Consider the following 17,795-nt stretch of genomic DNA (forward strand, 5'->3'; position numbering starts at 1 on the left):
GGGGTTTACAGGCTATAGCTTTGTAATTAGTATATCGTAAGACGCCAGCAAACAATGACAACAAATAAAATATGAAACGTAGTAGGGCCCGCGTCACCTTGCAAGCTTGCGACGCGTGGTGCCATGGTCTGGGAATCTTAGTCCCTGAATATGGTGTGCTATCCAATCGGTTTAACACCACCTGAAGAACGTCGCGTTCGATCTGATAGAGATTATAAAAACACAACACGTCCTCAGTCGTCTCTTCCCATTTGCACGCGTCACAAATCGGTGTGTCGGACATTCCAATTAGGAATGAGAAGGCTTTCGTAAAAGCCACCAGTAAGCAGAGGCTGCCCAGTAAAGTTGCATCATGGTGGAAGAAGTGCGACGGAATCTGCAGCTTCAGTGTAGGATCCAGCCAGGGGAAATGGCAGTTGGAGAGAATCGGGGTGTTCCACAAAGTTGCAGTCTTGGTTTGAGCAAATAAAGAAAAACCTAACGCAGCGTCTGTCCTTGATAATGCTATCGGAATTGTCAGGGTTCTTTTGTGGATGGAACGGGTGGCATCATTAGCAAGGATATTTCCGACAACGCCACAGTGCCCCGGAAGCCATAGGAAGGTGATGTCACGTCCGTTTATGAGCGCTGGATGAAGAACCTCTCTGGTCTCAAAACACCAGTTCTTCATGAATCCTGTGCGGTAAGGTGGACTACAGACTCTGAAGGGCTGCCTTGGAGTAAAAAAAACGACCCACTTTCGAGGTTTGCCTTGTGCGATGTAATCAACAGCGGCACGTGGAGCGGCAAGTTTTGTTGCTGTAGAGGTCGTTATATGGGACGCTTTTAACGTAATTGTGACTTGTAACGCCGGGATGATAGCAGCGCTTGTGGAGCTGGTGGCTGTCACAGATTCATCGATGTAAATGTGCATTCTTTGTTCATATGCCTCGTTCAGTAATATTGAGTAACAACATTGTTAACTGACGTAGAGCCACTGTTGAATGACGGGCCTTGCTCGTGATTCCCGGACTCGTGAGGCGTACTTGTCTCGTAGCCACCACAGGGGAAACAGTGGTCTTGCTGCTGGTGTAAAGCCCGACGGAAGGTAGCCTTGATGCGTCGCAACAAGTTTGGAATATGTGGCTTGTGGTCTCTGCGCTCGTAAATCAGCCATGTAGTGACTGGGTACGCGACACAGATGTCGAATGTGTGCTCTTCGGTTGTCAGTCATTATATATGTTGCAGCCAACTAGTGTCTAGCCGTCATGATTCTTGCGTGAGTCGAGACGCATCGTGGTAGTCCAAGACATGTCCGTAGAACATGCAGCTGCAAACTTTCGAGGGTATAAATGTTTGTTCTACATGGTTTAGCCAAAACCGGCAAGCTGTACCATAAAAAGCCCAGAAACAGTGCTCTGTACAGCTGCAGCGTGGACCGTACCAACGTACTCCATGTTTTTTCGCACATGAACCTCATTCTATGTACAATATAAATTAGTCTGCACTTCAGGTAGATGCAGTGGGGGCTCCATGAAAAGTCTCTGTTAATAATCATACATGATAAGCGGTGAGTCTTCTGGTATTTGATAGCCTGGACATTGAGAGAAACAGGGTACGGTGCTATGGGTTTGCGCGTAAAGGCGATTAACGCGCATTTCTAAACTGCCTTGCTTTTTTCAGCCTTCTGGTTCCTATCTGCTGCGACCGGTGTGGGTAAGGGAGGTGGAGTAGCAGTGCAGGCGACGAACGTGGTAGAGGCCCCGACTTTAACGAACTTCGGCGTTGATATCGCCTCTTTCTGATGGTTTTGGCAGCCTCCCGATGAGATGAATGGTCTCTCGCCATTTGTTTTAGGACAGCCAGCTCATTTTTAATGTTTGGGCAATCCTTTGGCGAAGCTTCACTGGACCCATGACAATTCGAACACTTGAGAACAGTCGCCCTGCAATCATCCGCGGAGTGGGTTTCAGCGCAGCGAGAACACACTCCTGTATTCTTGCATGATCCCTCTTCATGCAGTTGAGGTACTGTAGTGGATTCGATGTGAAAGGTCGTACAGGATGCCGAAAATGGCCCAATTTTACATTAGAAGGTAGATATTCCCCCTTGATTACTACCTTCAAACAACGTGAGTTGCGCACACGGGTAACACTCGCGACGACAGCAGCTTCATTGGCTGCTTTTACAAGAACTTCTAAGTCAGAGCTGGGAATGGTGGCATCCATATCGTAGATGACATGGGCGATGACGTCAGGGCCAAGCGGGATGTGGGAACGGGCCTTCATTCCGTCAAGGTTGGTGACGTAGCGCATGGTATACAGCGCGGCCGCGTGCGTGACATCAATCGCCCAGTACGCTCTTACGTGTATTCACTCCGATATCAGTAATTTCATTCGGCACCAATTCTTCCAGGACCACCGAAATAGTTTGCCTGTTGAGCCGTTTCGTGTTCCCATCGGGCACAGCAGGAACGAAAAGTATCCAGTTGGTCACAGGCCTCCGTTGTGGTATTTCATTCAATTTGCTCAAGGAAGAAGAGGTCCTGGTGTTACGTCACTTCGCCTTACGGCCCACAACAAGTTCTAACTCGACGTCGGAGGGATCCTCGCTGCTGATACGGGTCTCGTCGCTGTCAGAGACGCTATCAGGGCCAGTATGCTTTGCTTTCTTGACACGGCCAGTGGTGACGCCTCCGAGTCTGGTAGACGTCCGAGGTGGTCCACGTCCATCACCAACGGAGAAACAAGCGACGCGTCAGAGGCACACGTATATTTTCACACAAAAAAAGGGCAAGAGAAATTCAAACTTTCTACCGAGCAGACACTTCGTCGTCGCCTTCTCTACGATGTTGCGCTGACTTATGGTGTTTGGCTGGTCATGTTCGACCACTTCTTTGTACATTGGACACGCGGCATTAAGCCTTTCATTTCTTTTTTCGAGGCACAATTAAGAACGCTACAAAGTAGATGTGCAAGCGCGCCATTTCATGGACTTTCCTAAGAGCAAGCGTAAAAGCTGGCATTTGGAAAGAACTTTATTTTGCATCAATATCTACAATATTTTTACATCAAATTTAACATGAATAAACTTAGCTAACAAGTTAACTAATTACACCGCAAGAAGTGTTCTTAGTAAGTTAGGACGACTACGAACTATAAGCCGTTGGTCTTAATCACTTACGGGTTATCGCCTTCAATTTCTGTTATCTTTATTGCGAAGCCAATACAAGTGCGCTTTTCTAGATAAGTAGTGAATGCACCATATAGAGAGCAAACATTCTAAACTCTAGATGATGCCACACATTGAAGAAGATGCAAGTATCTTCATCAAGTCTCTTCAGCAGTACGCGGACACTGGAGAAGAGGTTCACATGCTTCGCAAATTTGAGGAACTCTCCATGGACTACGTAGCCCGAGGATCTTTCGGCATCGACGAACGCTTTCAAGGGAAGCCCGACCACCCTTTTATGGTCATCGCCAAGGCTGCCCTAAGGGGTACTATGAAGGGACCTTTTCATATGATCGCACGTGAGTTCATACTTTGCCCAATACAAATATTTACTCTTTTTCAATTCATAGTGTCTGACCCAGGTGCTGTGTAGTCTTACTCGGCGCTTTGTATTGCGCTATTTTTTCATGACAATGTTAAGCCAACTGACCTGCACATTTGCACTTCTGAAGAATTTTCGAATAACATATATTTATCACTTAAGTAATGGTGTGCAGTAGAAAGATCTCAAGATTAAAAACCATCCGGTTGACCTTCGACGAAACGAACGATATCGCAGGGGCGAGCCTAAATGGTCACGAGGGAGCAAGGCACCCAAAATTTTCTCCAGACCCTAACATCGTCCGCTCATAACACCATAAAGTGACAGCAATGAGGTGCTTGGAGACTCATGCTCAGCGATCCCCCACCCATTCAACAAAAGATCTCTCATATATCGCATCGCTTTCCCTCTCCCCCGGTACAGGGTAGCCAAGCGGAGATAATCTCTGATTAATCCCCCGTCCTTAATTCCTTTGTGTTTCTCTCTCTGTGGCACCGTCCCTGCAATATCATGCTGCAGACACATTCATTATCAGCCGAGTTTCCCTCAAGGCTGATAAGCTAACTATTGCGCAGCAGCTATGTCAAAAAAGTGTTTACTAGATACTTTCTCTGAATGAGCTGATCAGTTTTGAACAGTCATTAGAATGCAGCTTTTTATAAATGTTTTCTCTCTAGAGAGCACGACCTCACTTGGGGCGCTCATGATGCCGCTCTACTGGCTTTCGCTTGTCCTTGGAGAATTTTCATTGGGAGACCTGAATGAACCGACAGCCAAGGTGATTCAGCTGAGAAAGAGCGATCCCTCGGTGAGTGCAAAGTTTGCGCCACTTGGGTATTAGGAATTACTTCTGTAGACGCAAGGAATAATGTTGCGTACTCATGCGCACCGTGTGTACCGAGTTATTAGAACCAGAATTTAAAATAAAAGCGGTATACCTTATTAGTAGAATGAGTTCAACAGTACGTTGTTTGCAGTCGTCTTGAATTACGCAACAGTTTTTTGAAGCGCTTTTACTTAGTTTACTAGTCCCATTTAACTCTGCAAAATTTTAAATATTCATTCTTGGACACAAGTCGTATATTAAAAGTTCTAGAGCGAGCTCAAAAAGACTTAATAAACTGGCTTTCATGACGTTGTCTCTCACGCGGCTGTATTTCCTGGAGATCTGAAAAACGCCCACGAAATATGAAAAGTATTAATCTCACTGCACGCTTGTGCGTGTCGGTAGCGGCGCTCTCTATCGTGTTTCAAAGGAACGATGGCCGCATGCCCATCAAAGGACTACGAGTGTGTTTGCGTCGAAGAATTTCCTACAACAAGTGCTAGAGGAAACACTGGCGGCGTGATCACGAAGCCATCATGGGAATGGTGGTTAGCGCATGGGTTTCAATGATCTTCCTGCTTGTGGCTTCAGATGTTCTTGTGGCTTCGTTTATTAGGCTTTATGTACCTTCAATGACATAAACTTCAAAGCAATTTATACTTTTCTTAAAATGCAGAAGGCAATAAGACTCTGCGAATAAGAATAACCGCTGCTAATTGCAGTGGTTCTGCTTGTCCATGCAAGAGTTTCTCACAATAACACCTAGAGGGAAATCTGCCGCCACCGTCTATGGGAGTTTCTTAAGGGGCGCTGTGCCGTCATGGGAATGATGGTATATGTGTCTGCGAAGGTTGTGTTAGCTGGTGTTGTAAGAGGCTTCGTCTAAAACGTGGATATGGCTACACAAATAACGCGTTCTCAGAGTAAAATCTTCATAACATGTTTCCATTCATGCGTATTACATCTTTACTCACCTACAATGCATGACCAAGCGAAGAAAAGCAAGAACAGACGAAAAACTGTTTCAAAGCGAGCGCGAATCTTGTCGTCTGTCCTCCAACTTGAGCGGCCCACTGATACTTTTTTACGTATCATGTAATTGTACATACAATGACAAGTTTTCATTGTTAAACAAAACGTGTTTTTGTATAATAATAAAGCTAAAACAGCTTTTTACATGCTGTTTTAGTAGAATATGGATCATTGTGGCAGATGGAAAAGGGCTTGCCTGGCTCTCCGAGAACGATGCCCATACGAAGTCACAATATACCGGCATTCCTATGCATACCATAGCGCAGCAGTGCCAGATTTCCCTCTAGGTAATATAGTGAGAAACCGTATGTGTCCTTGGGTCCGTTTCGTAATGGTTTCAATATCGGAATTTTTCGCTAGAGGCCTTAATTTCGAATCCTGCTGTGAAACAATCTGAATAATGTGAGCAATGCGTTAGCATTCTTTGGCTACTTCATGTAGTTTCCGAGGGCTATCTATCTATTATAAAGGAAATTTATTGAGGTTCGTAACGACAACCAGTTCTAGGATGCACCGAGCACAGTCCTCCTAGCTCGAGCCTCTGCCGCGCGCTTGATGCTGCCGATGCTGCTGACTCTGCGCGCACCCGCCGTGGTTGCTCAGTGGCTATGGTGTGTGGCTGCTGAGCACGAGGTCGCGGGATCGAATCCCGGCCACGGCGGCCACATTTCGATGGGGGCGAAATGCGAAAACACCCGTGTACTTAGATTTAGGTGCACGTTAAAGATCCCCAGGTGGTCGAAATTTCCGGAGTCCTCCACTACGGCATGCCTCATAATCAGAAAGTGGTTTTGGCACGTTAAACCCCCCCCCCCCCCCACTCTGCGCTCACGTTTGTTATCTTCCTTACAATGGCCCCGCGGAAATAAAGGAGCCATCCTGGCGACTTAGTCTTCTGGCAGGACACTATTATGGTGATATGGCTTGAGACGCTGAACGTGAACGACTTCGCGGTTATGACGTCGCATGTCGGACAGCGGCATTAGCGGCTCAACCAGGTAATTAACGGGTGGTGGTCTCTCGAGAACGTGGTATGGCCCGTCGTACTTCGGAAGGAGTTTTGAAGCGAACCCAGGTGTGCGGTGTGGCACTAACAACCAGACGAGGGCGCTGGCGAGAAAAGTGGGAGTCGAGTTCTGGGCGTCGTGAACAGCTTTTTGACGGTTCTGGTCTGCCGACGAGAATCGGCGGGCCAGCTGGCGACATTCCTCGGCGTGTCTGGCGGCTTCCGAGATCGGCAGCCATTCGGATGTGTCCGGCCGGTAGGGCAGAAAGGTGTCGATTGCGTGCGAAGGATGACGGCCGTAAAGAAAGCAAAAGGGCGAGAATCCGGTAGTGGCCTGTGTCGCGGTTTTGTAGGCGTAGGTGACAAACGGGAGAGCTAGATCCCAATTAGAGTGATCAGGTGAGACATACATGGCGAGCATGTCCCCAAGAGGTCGATTGAAGCGCTCAGTGGTCCCGTTAGTCTGTGGGTGATAAGCAGTGCATTTACGATGAACAATAGTGCATTCAGCAAGCAGTTGCTCGATGACTTCAGATAAGAAGGCACGGCTTTGTCGCTGAAAAGTTCACGTGGACCTCCATGACGAAGGAGAAAACGGCGTAGTATGAAATTGTCGGCCTCCTGAGCTGTACCATTTGGTAGAGCAGCAGTCTCCGCATAACGTGTTTAGTGGTCTACCGCAACGATTATCTACCTGTTGCCGGTAGGAGTCAATGGAAGTGACCCATAGAGATCGATGCCCACACGATCAAAGGGTTGTGAAGGGCGTTTTAAAGCTTAGAGTTCAGCGGCGGAGTTGTGCGGTGGCGCTTTGCGGCGTTGTCACTCATGACAAAAGCGGACGACGTTTCGAACGTAATTCGGACAATTCGGACGACGTTTCGAACGTTGGCGCTCGAGGGTCAAAATGGTGAAGAATGGGTGGCGTCGTGAGAAGACGGTGCAAGGTTGTGAAGGTGACGTCACGCTCTGGAGACCCATGATGCAAGATCTCTAGCGCCACAAAGGAGCTGCGTGAGAGGCGATATAGTTGGCGCAAAGTTTTGAACGAATCGTCGGAGGTAAGAGTAGAGGTGGGCGAAACTGCGTAGCTCTCTCATGGTAGGTTTTGGGAACGCAGTAACAGCACGTAGCTTCTCAGAATCCGGGCGAATGCCCTCCTTTGACACGACGTGGCCTAAAATTGTGAGCTGACGAACAGCAAATCGTCACTTCAGGTTAAGTTGCAACCCGGCGTTGGCCAAGCAAGTGAGTACGTGCTGGAGGCGGAGCAGGTATGTTACGAAACCAGGGACGAAGACCACGCCACGCAGAACAATATCCATCATTCTTTCGAGCGCAGCAGGTGCGTTGCAAAGTCCGAAAGGCATGACGGTGAATTCATACAAGCCGTCAGGTACGATCAAGGCAGTTTTCGGGCTATAGGCCTCTGCCATCGGAACCTGCCAGTAGCCTAACCGCAAATCCAGCGAAGCAAAGAAATCAGCTCCCTGCAAACAGTCCAGAGCATCATCGATGCGTGGTAATGGGTAGATGTCCTTCAGCGTGATCTTGTTCAACCGTCGAAAATCAACACAGAAGCGGATGGAACCGTCTTTCTTTTTAACTAGTACCACATGGGAGGCCCATGGGCTCTTTGAAGGTTGAATGACGCCTCAACGGAGCCTGTCATCGACCTGGTCTGCTATGACGCGACGTTCCGTAACAGACACGCGATACGGTCTTTGTCGCAGCAGTGAGTGAGAGCTAGTGTCGATGTGATTCTCGACTGTCGATGCACTGCCAAGAGATGTTTGCGCAACGTCGAAAGGACGGCGGAAGTGCTGAAGAATCGCGAGAAGTTCAGATCGCTGCGAATGTGTCAGATCTTCGGCAACGAATGGGCTGAACACACCAGTCCGTGTTGAGTCCGGGGCGGAGAGGGTACTCAGTTCATGGACGGTAGAACAAGGCACTTGGTCGAGGACGGAGACAACTCGTGTTGAATCGACCGACTCGACGTGACCAATGCATTTTCGGCGGAGCAGTGATAGCGGCGATGAAAGATGATTGCAAATGGGCATCGTGCTGACACCGGCGGCAAGGTCAAGAGCTGCATAAAGCAAAGGAAGCGCTTTTCAGGTAACAAAGTGATGAGAGGGCATCAGCGACGGTGACGTGGGGAGGGTGACCGGAGGCGTTCGATCAGTCTGGGAGCGAGCTGGTGATGGGTCGAAGGGTTCATAAGGCTCATTTGGATCGGGCGACACGTAGGGCACTCGTCAATCGTCATCAAACGCCTGCGATCGGCGGCGGTGGAACCTTGTGACATGAGCGGGATACCTACATACAAAGCATATAGGGCGATTGACTGGCGTACGCCACGGATTAGCAACGGCCGTGGTGGCCCAGGGGACGGGAGGGGGAGGGCGGTGCACAGGCTGCAGGAAGTGACCTACGAGCACACTGCGAGGGGCCATCGCAGCAACCGTAGCATAAGTGACCGGTGTAGCCACGGCTGGTGAACAGCCGGCAGCGCTTCGCCCACATCTTCTTGGATTACGTTACGGAGATGAGACGGCAATGTGCTGGCAGACTCCTGAGTGACGGACACCAGAGATAGCTGTCGTGCGACTTCTTCGCGGACAAAATACTTGATTTGGTTTATCAGGGAGGCTTGGTCGGGGCCGGTGGTCAGGCTGCAGGGTGACGCGGCATTTGGTGTAGGATGTGGCCTTGTCAGAGCTCGCTGCTTACGTGATTCATCACTGATCCGGCAAAAGCTGATAACGTCGCCAACAGTCTGCGGGTCCTTGGCCAGGAGCATCTGGAACGCGTCATCATCGATTCCCTTCATGACATGCTCGATCTTTTCCGCTTCCGTCATGGCAGGATTCATGCGCCTGCACAAATCGAGAATGGCTTGTATATAGCTGGTGAATGTCTCACCCGTGTCCTGTGCGCGTGTACGCAAACCCTGCTCGGCTCGGAGTTTCCTAACGGCGGGTCGGTCAAATACTTCTGTAATCGACGTCTTGAACGCCGACCACGTTCGGATATCCCCCTCATGATTTCTGAACCAGACACTGGTCACGCCCGCGCGGTGGAATGATACGTAAGCCAGCTTGTCCGAGTCATTCTATTTGTTCCGAACGCTCACCCGTTCGTAGGACGACTGCCACTCTTCAACGTCGTTGTCGTCGGTTCCGCCGAAGATGGGAGGCTCCCGCTTGCGAACGGTGCCAGTACAAGGGACGGGTGGCGATGGAAGAGACTGCTGGTCGGCGTCCGGTATGGCAGAGGGTAGCGTCCGAGAATGCAGTTCCAGGATGGTAGAGTGGAACGTTGCCCCGCACGGCTCCACCACTTATAAAGGAGATTTATTGAAGTTCTTAACGACAGCCGGTTCTAGGATGCACCGAGCACAGTCCCCCTAGCTCGAGCCTCTGCCGCGTGCTTGATGCTGCCGATGCTGGTGACTCTTCGCTCACGTTCGTTATCTTCGTTATACTATTTTTCTATGTTCGCGTCTAACCGTTTTCCGACCTATTTTGGTCACTGGGTAGTCAGTGATGGATTGGGTAGCTCATCAGGCTTCTGTGTGGAAGTAACAGGGTTCGAAACCAACCATCACACGAACTTGGGTTAATGAGTACGTGGCAATGTCTACACACGTGCCGCTCTTCCCCGAACCTGTTTTACGCTGACATAGGTCACTGTAGAGTGGGGACTGTGTAGGTGTCCCTGTTCGAAGAAACGCTTTGACGGCAACATGGAGCACCGAGTATGTGCCACTTGGTCTGTGCTGGTCGCCAATGGACCCATTCGATGCCATCTTAAGTCATTGCGTATGTGCAAGTAGGCGTGTGCCGCTCTTCAATGAAAGTCTCTCACGCCAACTTGGCTAAGTAGGTGTATATGCCACTTGGAATGTGCCGCTCTACAATGACGGAAAAGATCATTGAAATTCATCCAATGCTTAGCGAAATGAGCCCACGTAACATGCGTTCCTCAAGGACAGCAACCCGATGCATTAGCAGGCTGCGCCATAAATGCACTGGGTATGTGGGACATTGAAACGAAAGCTTTGGACGCTTATGCTTTAGCGAAGTGCGCCATGAATTCAATAGGTATTTGCCACTTTTCAATGAACCTCTCGTCAACGTGGGTCACTGAGTATGTGCCACTGTGTGTGCGGCAAGCGCGAGAACAATCCTCACCGTTTGCAGGCGCCGGTGTGCCATCTTTGGCGTCTCTGAGACCACGCGCGCACTTCTCAGCAGTGCCATTAGATGACGCGTCGTGTCCAGAAAGAAGCGCGAGAGAGGCGCCCGGGGGGAAGATGACCCGTTTCTCAGCGTTCGCACGCACAGGCGCGCCATGCATCTCGGAGGCCACGTGCAGGCTTTGTGGTAGCGGCGATAAATGGCGCCGAATATTGTTAGAGATGTGCGAAAGAGGAGTCCCGCTACATTATGCGCCTAATATATGACTCGTTCCTGGAGTTTTACTGGCAGCAGCGGCATTGCATGATCCACATCTAACCCTGAATCCTCTGTTTGCGAAGCTGTCCTTGTCGGCCGCTGTTTCTTCGGTGACCGTCTTCGTGGTGCCATCCCGCCGCCTTGCTTCCCTGGACGGCGCTGAATCATCCACCGGGTGAATCTGCGACTACGTAGCCACTGCGTGGTCTGCTGCTGGCATCGGCAGAATCACCGCTGGAGATCGCCGCTATCGCGGCGCGCCCTATAATCAAGCCGACATCGACGCCTGCTCTTCACTGGAAGCAGCGGCATTGCATCATCCCCGTCTAACCCTGAGTCCTTTGTTTGCGCAGGTATTCCTACGTTTTTTCTACTATTTCTGTATTTTCTGTTGCCGCTGCCATCAACAGTTTGTTTTCCTTTTTTTCTATCCGAGTTTCTGTTTAATATCATACCATGCCGACGAATGCAGAACTATCGAAAGAAGTTGAGGAGCCGGAAGTTAAGATTAATAGCATGGCTAAAAACACGCATCAACTCGTCTTTGGTAAAATCTTGCTAAGAATGACGAAATCTGGGATTGATGTTGTCGAGCTAAAAAAAGAAGTTGATTCTTTGAATACATGTGCCGAGCACTTGAACGCACTTGTAGAAGAACTACGTAGCGAAAATGCTACCCTAATTCTTGAGAACAAACAATTGAAATCTCAGAACCAGTCATCGATTCGCAAGATGGAGGAGCTTCACTTTCACCTTGGCAATGTCGAGATCAAGGGCATTCCCTGCTCCCAGGGAGAGGACTGTATAGTAAAAATGAAAACAGTAGGAATCAAAATTGGCTGTCCCGTATCGCCTAGCGATTAGGACATTGTTCACTGCGTACCAACCAGAGCTAACGACAAGAAATATATCATTGCTTGGTTCTGTTCCAGAACTAAGAAAGCTGATTTTGTGAGCAAAGCCCCTAAAGCCAAACTCTTAGTGTCTGGATTTTTTGGCTCATTTAATGCTCTCGTCTTTTTAAACGAGCATCCGACCCCATCTAATAAGGCTCTTTTTTCCAAAGCTCTAACTTTGAAGAAAGAGAGGAACTGGATGTTCTTTCGGACGGACAACTGCCAAATCAAGGCTAGGAAGACTACTAACAGCAGAGTTCTCCGCCATCGAGATGAATCTGACCTAACCAAAATAGACTAGATCTCATTGTTTAAGCAGTTGACATAACAATTATGGCTTCCCTACTGAAACCCCATCAAGTGAATTCCTTTTTAAGCGGATTTACTTCCATCATTCGTTTTACCTCGACGAGTCTTCGTAAGCACTTCGACGCAATCAATAATTTTCTCGCATCGCTAACTAGTTTCTTTTCACTAATTACCATTACTAAAACTTAATTATCTGACGATAAAAAAAATTTGTATTTCTTCCCTAATTATAAATCGGAATACTGCTATAGATTAACGAGCTGTCCCAGTGGTGCGGTCATATATGTTTCTCTTAATATTGCTTATGGAAGAAGACACGACCTTTGCTTAACCATTACTAATTGCGAATCTGTTTGGATTGAATTCGGTAACTGCTTTCTTGCTCAGGACAACAAGAATTTCATATTTGGCTCCATTTACCATTCCCCATCACCGTCAGCGAATGATTTCTCTACCAATCTTGATCATATCTTACACACTATATCACTAGAAAATAAGAATGCTGTTATAATGGGTGATATGAATATTAATTTACTCGATGAAACATCACCCATATGTATTCACTATACTAGTTAGTTCCATAGCTACGGATATGATTCTTTAATTGACGTCCCCACACGCGAAGTTTCTAACGGCACAAGTACACTTATTGATCATGCTCTTTCTAACTTTCTTCATTTACCAGAGGCAAAAGTTTTGCACATTGACATCACTGATCATTATGCCCAGCTCTTACGCGTCAATTCCAACGTAAGACCGTGCCTACCTTCACATACTAAAGATGTTCTGAACAAAGTCGGCTTCATAGCTGCTCTTGCTAAAACAAATTGGTCGGAATTTAAATCACTAAACGACCCACAGAATGCCTTTCCCACATTTTTTTTCACGTGTTATATCATACTTACGACAGTTCACCTCCAAAAAGAAATGTAAAATAAGTTTAGCATTTTCTCACAATCCATGGATCTCACAGCAGTTATTAACAGCATTGCGCAAACGGGATAACTTATATAGGAAAACCAAAAGGCAACAGTTTAACATGAACTTACGTGCTCAATATAAAAACTTCTGTAACACTCTTACCTATAAACTAAAATCAGCTAAACAATTGTATTTCGAGCAAAAAAATTTTACAGGCGGCTAATGACACTGAAAAAATGGCAGATTGTCAACTCCTTTTTAAACAGGAACACACGACTAAACCAAGTGTCCAGAAGTTTAAATGATGGAGTGGAGCTCAACCTTCCTGCCGATATAGCTCAAGCCTTTAGTAGTTTTTTTCTTTCTTAACAAGTTACCTTCTCCTACGCAGACCATCAGTATGAACCATCTACCTCATTCATTCTTTTTTTTCCCTACAACACCAGAAGAAATAACTGCTGTTATAGATAATCTAAAGATGACAAGCGCTGGAAGTGATGAGGTCCACCCTGCTAACATTAAATTACTTGTGCACTTAATTTCAGATATACATTCATTAATTTTAATTTATTATTCAATACTGGTTTATTTCCTTCTGAACTTAAGCATGGAAAAATCATCCATTTCTTAAAAAGGCGATAGCTCATTATTAAATAAGTACACATCTATTTGCATTCTACCATTCTTTGGGAAAGTTATTAAGAAACTAATTGAAATTCGACTAACGAAATAGCTTTGTACATTTAATATCCTCTCGTCATGCCAGTTTGGTTTTCGCCATGGATATTCCACAGAGCTGGCACTCATTCATCTTACTGACGAACTAAAAAATTTAATCGACGAAGGATTTCTCGTCGGCTCAGTTTTTATCGCTCTAACGCAAGGATTTCATAGCATAAATCGTAATATCGTTTTCTGTAAGCTCGAAGCATACGGAATTTGTGTGCCTGCTCTTTCACTACCCCGAAGCTACTTATATAACAGAGTTCAAGTTGTTTCGACATCCAATGCTTATTTTCGACACCGAATTACTAACATTGGTGGGCCTCAGGGATCTATCTTTGGGCCACTTCTGTTTTTGGTTTATATTAATGATTTACCTAACTCTCTTTCTTCCACAAAATGCATTCAGTACACAGATTACACCACTCTATTCATCTCTCATAAAGATATCTCATCTCTCTTTAATAAGTTAAATGCTGACTTAGAATATATCCTAAGGTGGTGTAATGTTAACATGTTATTTGCTAATGTAACTAAAACTAAATTTGTAGTATTCTCTTCACATCAGCGAAACATACCATCCATTTCACCTATCACTTTTGGTCCTCACCGCCTTCCTCCAAGATCATATTCATCTTTCCTTGGTATTCTACTTGATTGTAATTTGAAATATCACAATCATATTGCTTACATAAAAAAGAAAATAGCTTATGGTACACGCATCTTAATTAAAACACGCCCTTACTTCGCACGTAGCGTATTACTCTCACTTTACCACTCTTTTGTCCTCTCTCATATTACTTATGACCTAATATGTTTGGGTAACCCCTATAATACTCATGTTGCGTCTCTTCTGACAGTTCAGAACCGAGCCACAATAATAATTACTTACAGTCCACGCTTTTCTAATGTCACTTCTCTACTACACGAAAATAACATCCTCACCATTGATAGACTCACTAAATACAACCTAGGTATTTTTTCTACAGATTTGTGAATAATGATCTACCATCAATCCCATTTTCACAATCTAACCTGATGATTCATAGTACCACCAGATTTGCGTTCAATAACAATTTCCTTTTACCAAGAATACGCAATAACTATGGTAAACAGACTGTATAATTCACTTCCACGTCAATATGAAACACAGTACTTTGTCGAAAATGATCAATATGCATAGCAGGAAGGACGAAGTTTAGGCAAATACATGTGCTAACCATAATTCCCGTGCTGGCTGAACCATCCTACTTGAAGCTCCATTAAATACTAGCACCACAGTGCGCTCTACAGTTGATTGCATGAAACTCCATAGTTTGCGTCCGTGCTCGGCACTGGCTTATCATTAGGTCCGTAGCGGATTTAGATTTCACAAACAAGATGGGGACGTACACTGGACACTGTTCGAAGTAGTTTTGTTTTGCGATTGGCAAGCGAGCTTCGTTCTTTTGAAACAGGATTCAGAGCGCTGCAATCCAGATGCGCAAGCACGCACTAGTTATTTTTCATATTTTTCTTCTTGTTTCATATTTCGCTGGCCATATTCAGCACTCAGGGAAAACAACAACAACAACAACAACAACAACTCTAGTAGGTGTTTCTGAGTACGCTGTACAACATATCAAATCAACCATGATTCCACAAATTTTCTTGGGCCCCATCGGTGTTACACCGATGGGGCCCAAGAAAATTTGAGGAATCATGGTTCATACGTCGCAATCAATCTTCATGCAATTATAACCGTGGCCCCCTGTCGGATGTTTACTGCAGTATCATACATAAATAGGCTGTATTTCTCATTTGTTGCCATTTGTGTACTGACGATGCCACGAGCATAGGTGGCGAAATGTCTGCGTTTTTTTTTTATTTTATTGTTGAGTAAAGCCAGTGAAAGCAACACGTTGAAGTATGAGTTCCCCTTGCTTTTGGAACATTTTTCAAGCCTTTCCTTTAATCCACACTTGAAGTGATTATCTGTTGAAATATTAAGATCTTAGATCCAATTAGTCTACCGCGTGTAATGAGAATACAAAAAAAGCAGGCTTCACCTGCTTTCCTGAGTGAAAGCAGCTAGATCACTGGCGCCAAGCGAAAATTTTTATAGTGATCTATTGCCTTGTCGAAAACAATGTTACGCAATTCTTTTTTTTTTCAATCACGTGACAGCTGCGAAAGCATGACTTCTTGCAAGGTCTCCTCGACGCGGAGTACATCGAGGCAGAAGAGGAACGGGGCGATAACAAAGTTGCAAATGGTGACTCTCTAAATTCCTTTCTCTCTGAGAGCATATTGTATCCTGCTGCCTAATGCGAAATGTTTAAATTGAGGAAACATAGCTAAGGATTGTCCTCACGGTGAAATTTCGAAAAAACGCACGTATACTTATAAATATATAAATATGCACCATCTTGAATACAAATTGCGCAAAACTCAAACTGCGTCCGCTACCCAGCGCGCTAATTTTAGCATTAATAATGTAATCTTTGGAAGAGCAATAATGGAAGAGGCAACCGAATAAGACTGCGTACGAGAAAATACATGTCGCCAAATACCAACGCAAATCTGAAAATAAATGCTGTTTGTCAAAATAGACGCAAAAGCGTTGTGGATAGTAGAAAACATAGCGATAATCATAAAAGAAAGCGTTGACCTCCAGAAGTAAACGAGTGATCAGGTGATATTAAAACCAGTATCTCAGCTGGCAGTCGCAAATCATTTGTCTGTGATAGGACCAGAGGACGTTACGGCGCGAAAAAATAACCACTTATGAAGCCGATTCGCAAACCAGTTCTTGTGGCAACGACACTTTTCGAGAACTGAAAATAACTTTTCGCTCAAACTACCGTATAGGAATAGTTAAGCACATCTGGGGGAGCGACGCGGGGTGTTGGAGCCGCTATTGGAACGGCACCTAACTCTATTAGGGACCAAGCGATTTCAAGAATGCTCGTGGTTTATAATAGATACACTACGGTTCTAAGATCCAGTCCACAAAAAATAGAGAAAACGACGAATTATGTATCATTATATCGAATATGTTCAATATATATATACCGTAATTTATTACATTAGAATTTTCTAATGCTTAAACCCTTTTGTCGTACCAAACAGTTACAAAATTATCCTGACTGTCACGATACACGGAGTGCAGGACTAAATTCACATGCAGCCTTGGCTGTACTTTAACCAATCCACCCGTTACCTTCAGAAAATGCGTGGCCTATAACCAGGTTGAAAGGGCTGATGCTATTTATGCATACTCAGCTAAGACGTAATACCACTGTCTGCTTGCCTAGACATCAAGCACAAGTCGTTTTAAAACAACAATCCAGCTACTAAGCAAGAATGAAATATAAGGAAGAACAATGTCCTCGCGATTGTCAGGGCTTACGATTGTGACCGTGAGGTGCTTGCGACTCCTAATAGAATCACTATTTTCATGGTTTGTACTCTTCTGTTGTGATTTCGCTTTGTAATGAACTTACATTAAACAGACCTGCGGCTGCCGCTGTTTTCAAACTCTTATGGTATTAGTCAATCTCCCCGTAAAAACGTGTGCTATGTTACTTTACTTACATACACGTCTATGAAATTACAGATAATGTTCTTAATATTTTCGATTTATTTATTTAGTTATATATACATCATTGGCTACAATCGGAGGCTTGCGCCATGAGAGAGGAAGTACAAGAAAATTACATAGAGCATAAAGAGGAAACACGGAACGTCATTCATGATTGCAAAAACATGGTATACAATATTGAACACTCAACTTTACAAAAAGTGACAGCATAAATTCCCTCGGAATGTTATGAAGAACGAGTTAAAAGAAATTGTTCTTGCTCTCTTTCAGGATGTGCTAGAAAAAGGGCTCTGACCACCGAAGAAATTACAACGAACGCTGCAGCGCTTTTCATAGCCGGGTAAGAATTAAAAGCGCACCTGACGTTATGGGTAAACAACGAGTAATTGAATTCTGGTTGCCTTTCGTGCTAATCACCAGCATGAGAATTTACCTGAACTGATGTGGTCTCACAATGCAATCAAATCCTGAATATAGAAATAAGTTGATAGGTAGATTAGTCCG

General features: G+C 45.6%; 1 long non-coding RNA gene across 1 annotated transcript; it reads left to right on the forward strand.

Annotated features, from left to right (window-relative positions):
• Positions 1-4,215: 4,215 nt before the first annotated feature.
• Positions 4,216-17,638, forward strand: LOC129386339 (uncharacterized). The gene is made up of 3 exons (XR_008613755.1): positions 4,216-4,340; positions 15,875-15,962; positions 17,562-17,638. It is a non-coding gene; the product is annotated as an uncharacterized lncRNA (long non-coding RNA).
• The last annotated feature ends 157 nt before the right edge of the window (positions 17,639-17,795 follow it).

This window comes from Dermacentor andersoni, chromosome 4 (assembly GCF_023375885.2).
Source record: "Dermacentor andersoni chromosome 4, qqDerAnde1_hic_scaffold, whole genome shotgun sequence".
NCBI classification, from domain to species: domain Eukaryota; kingdom Metazoa; phylum Arthropoda; class Arachnida; order Ixodida; family Ixodidae; genus Dermacentor; species Dermacentor andersoni.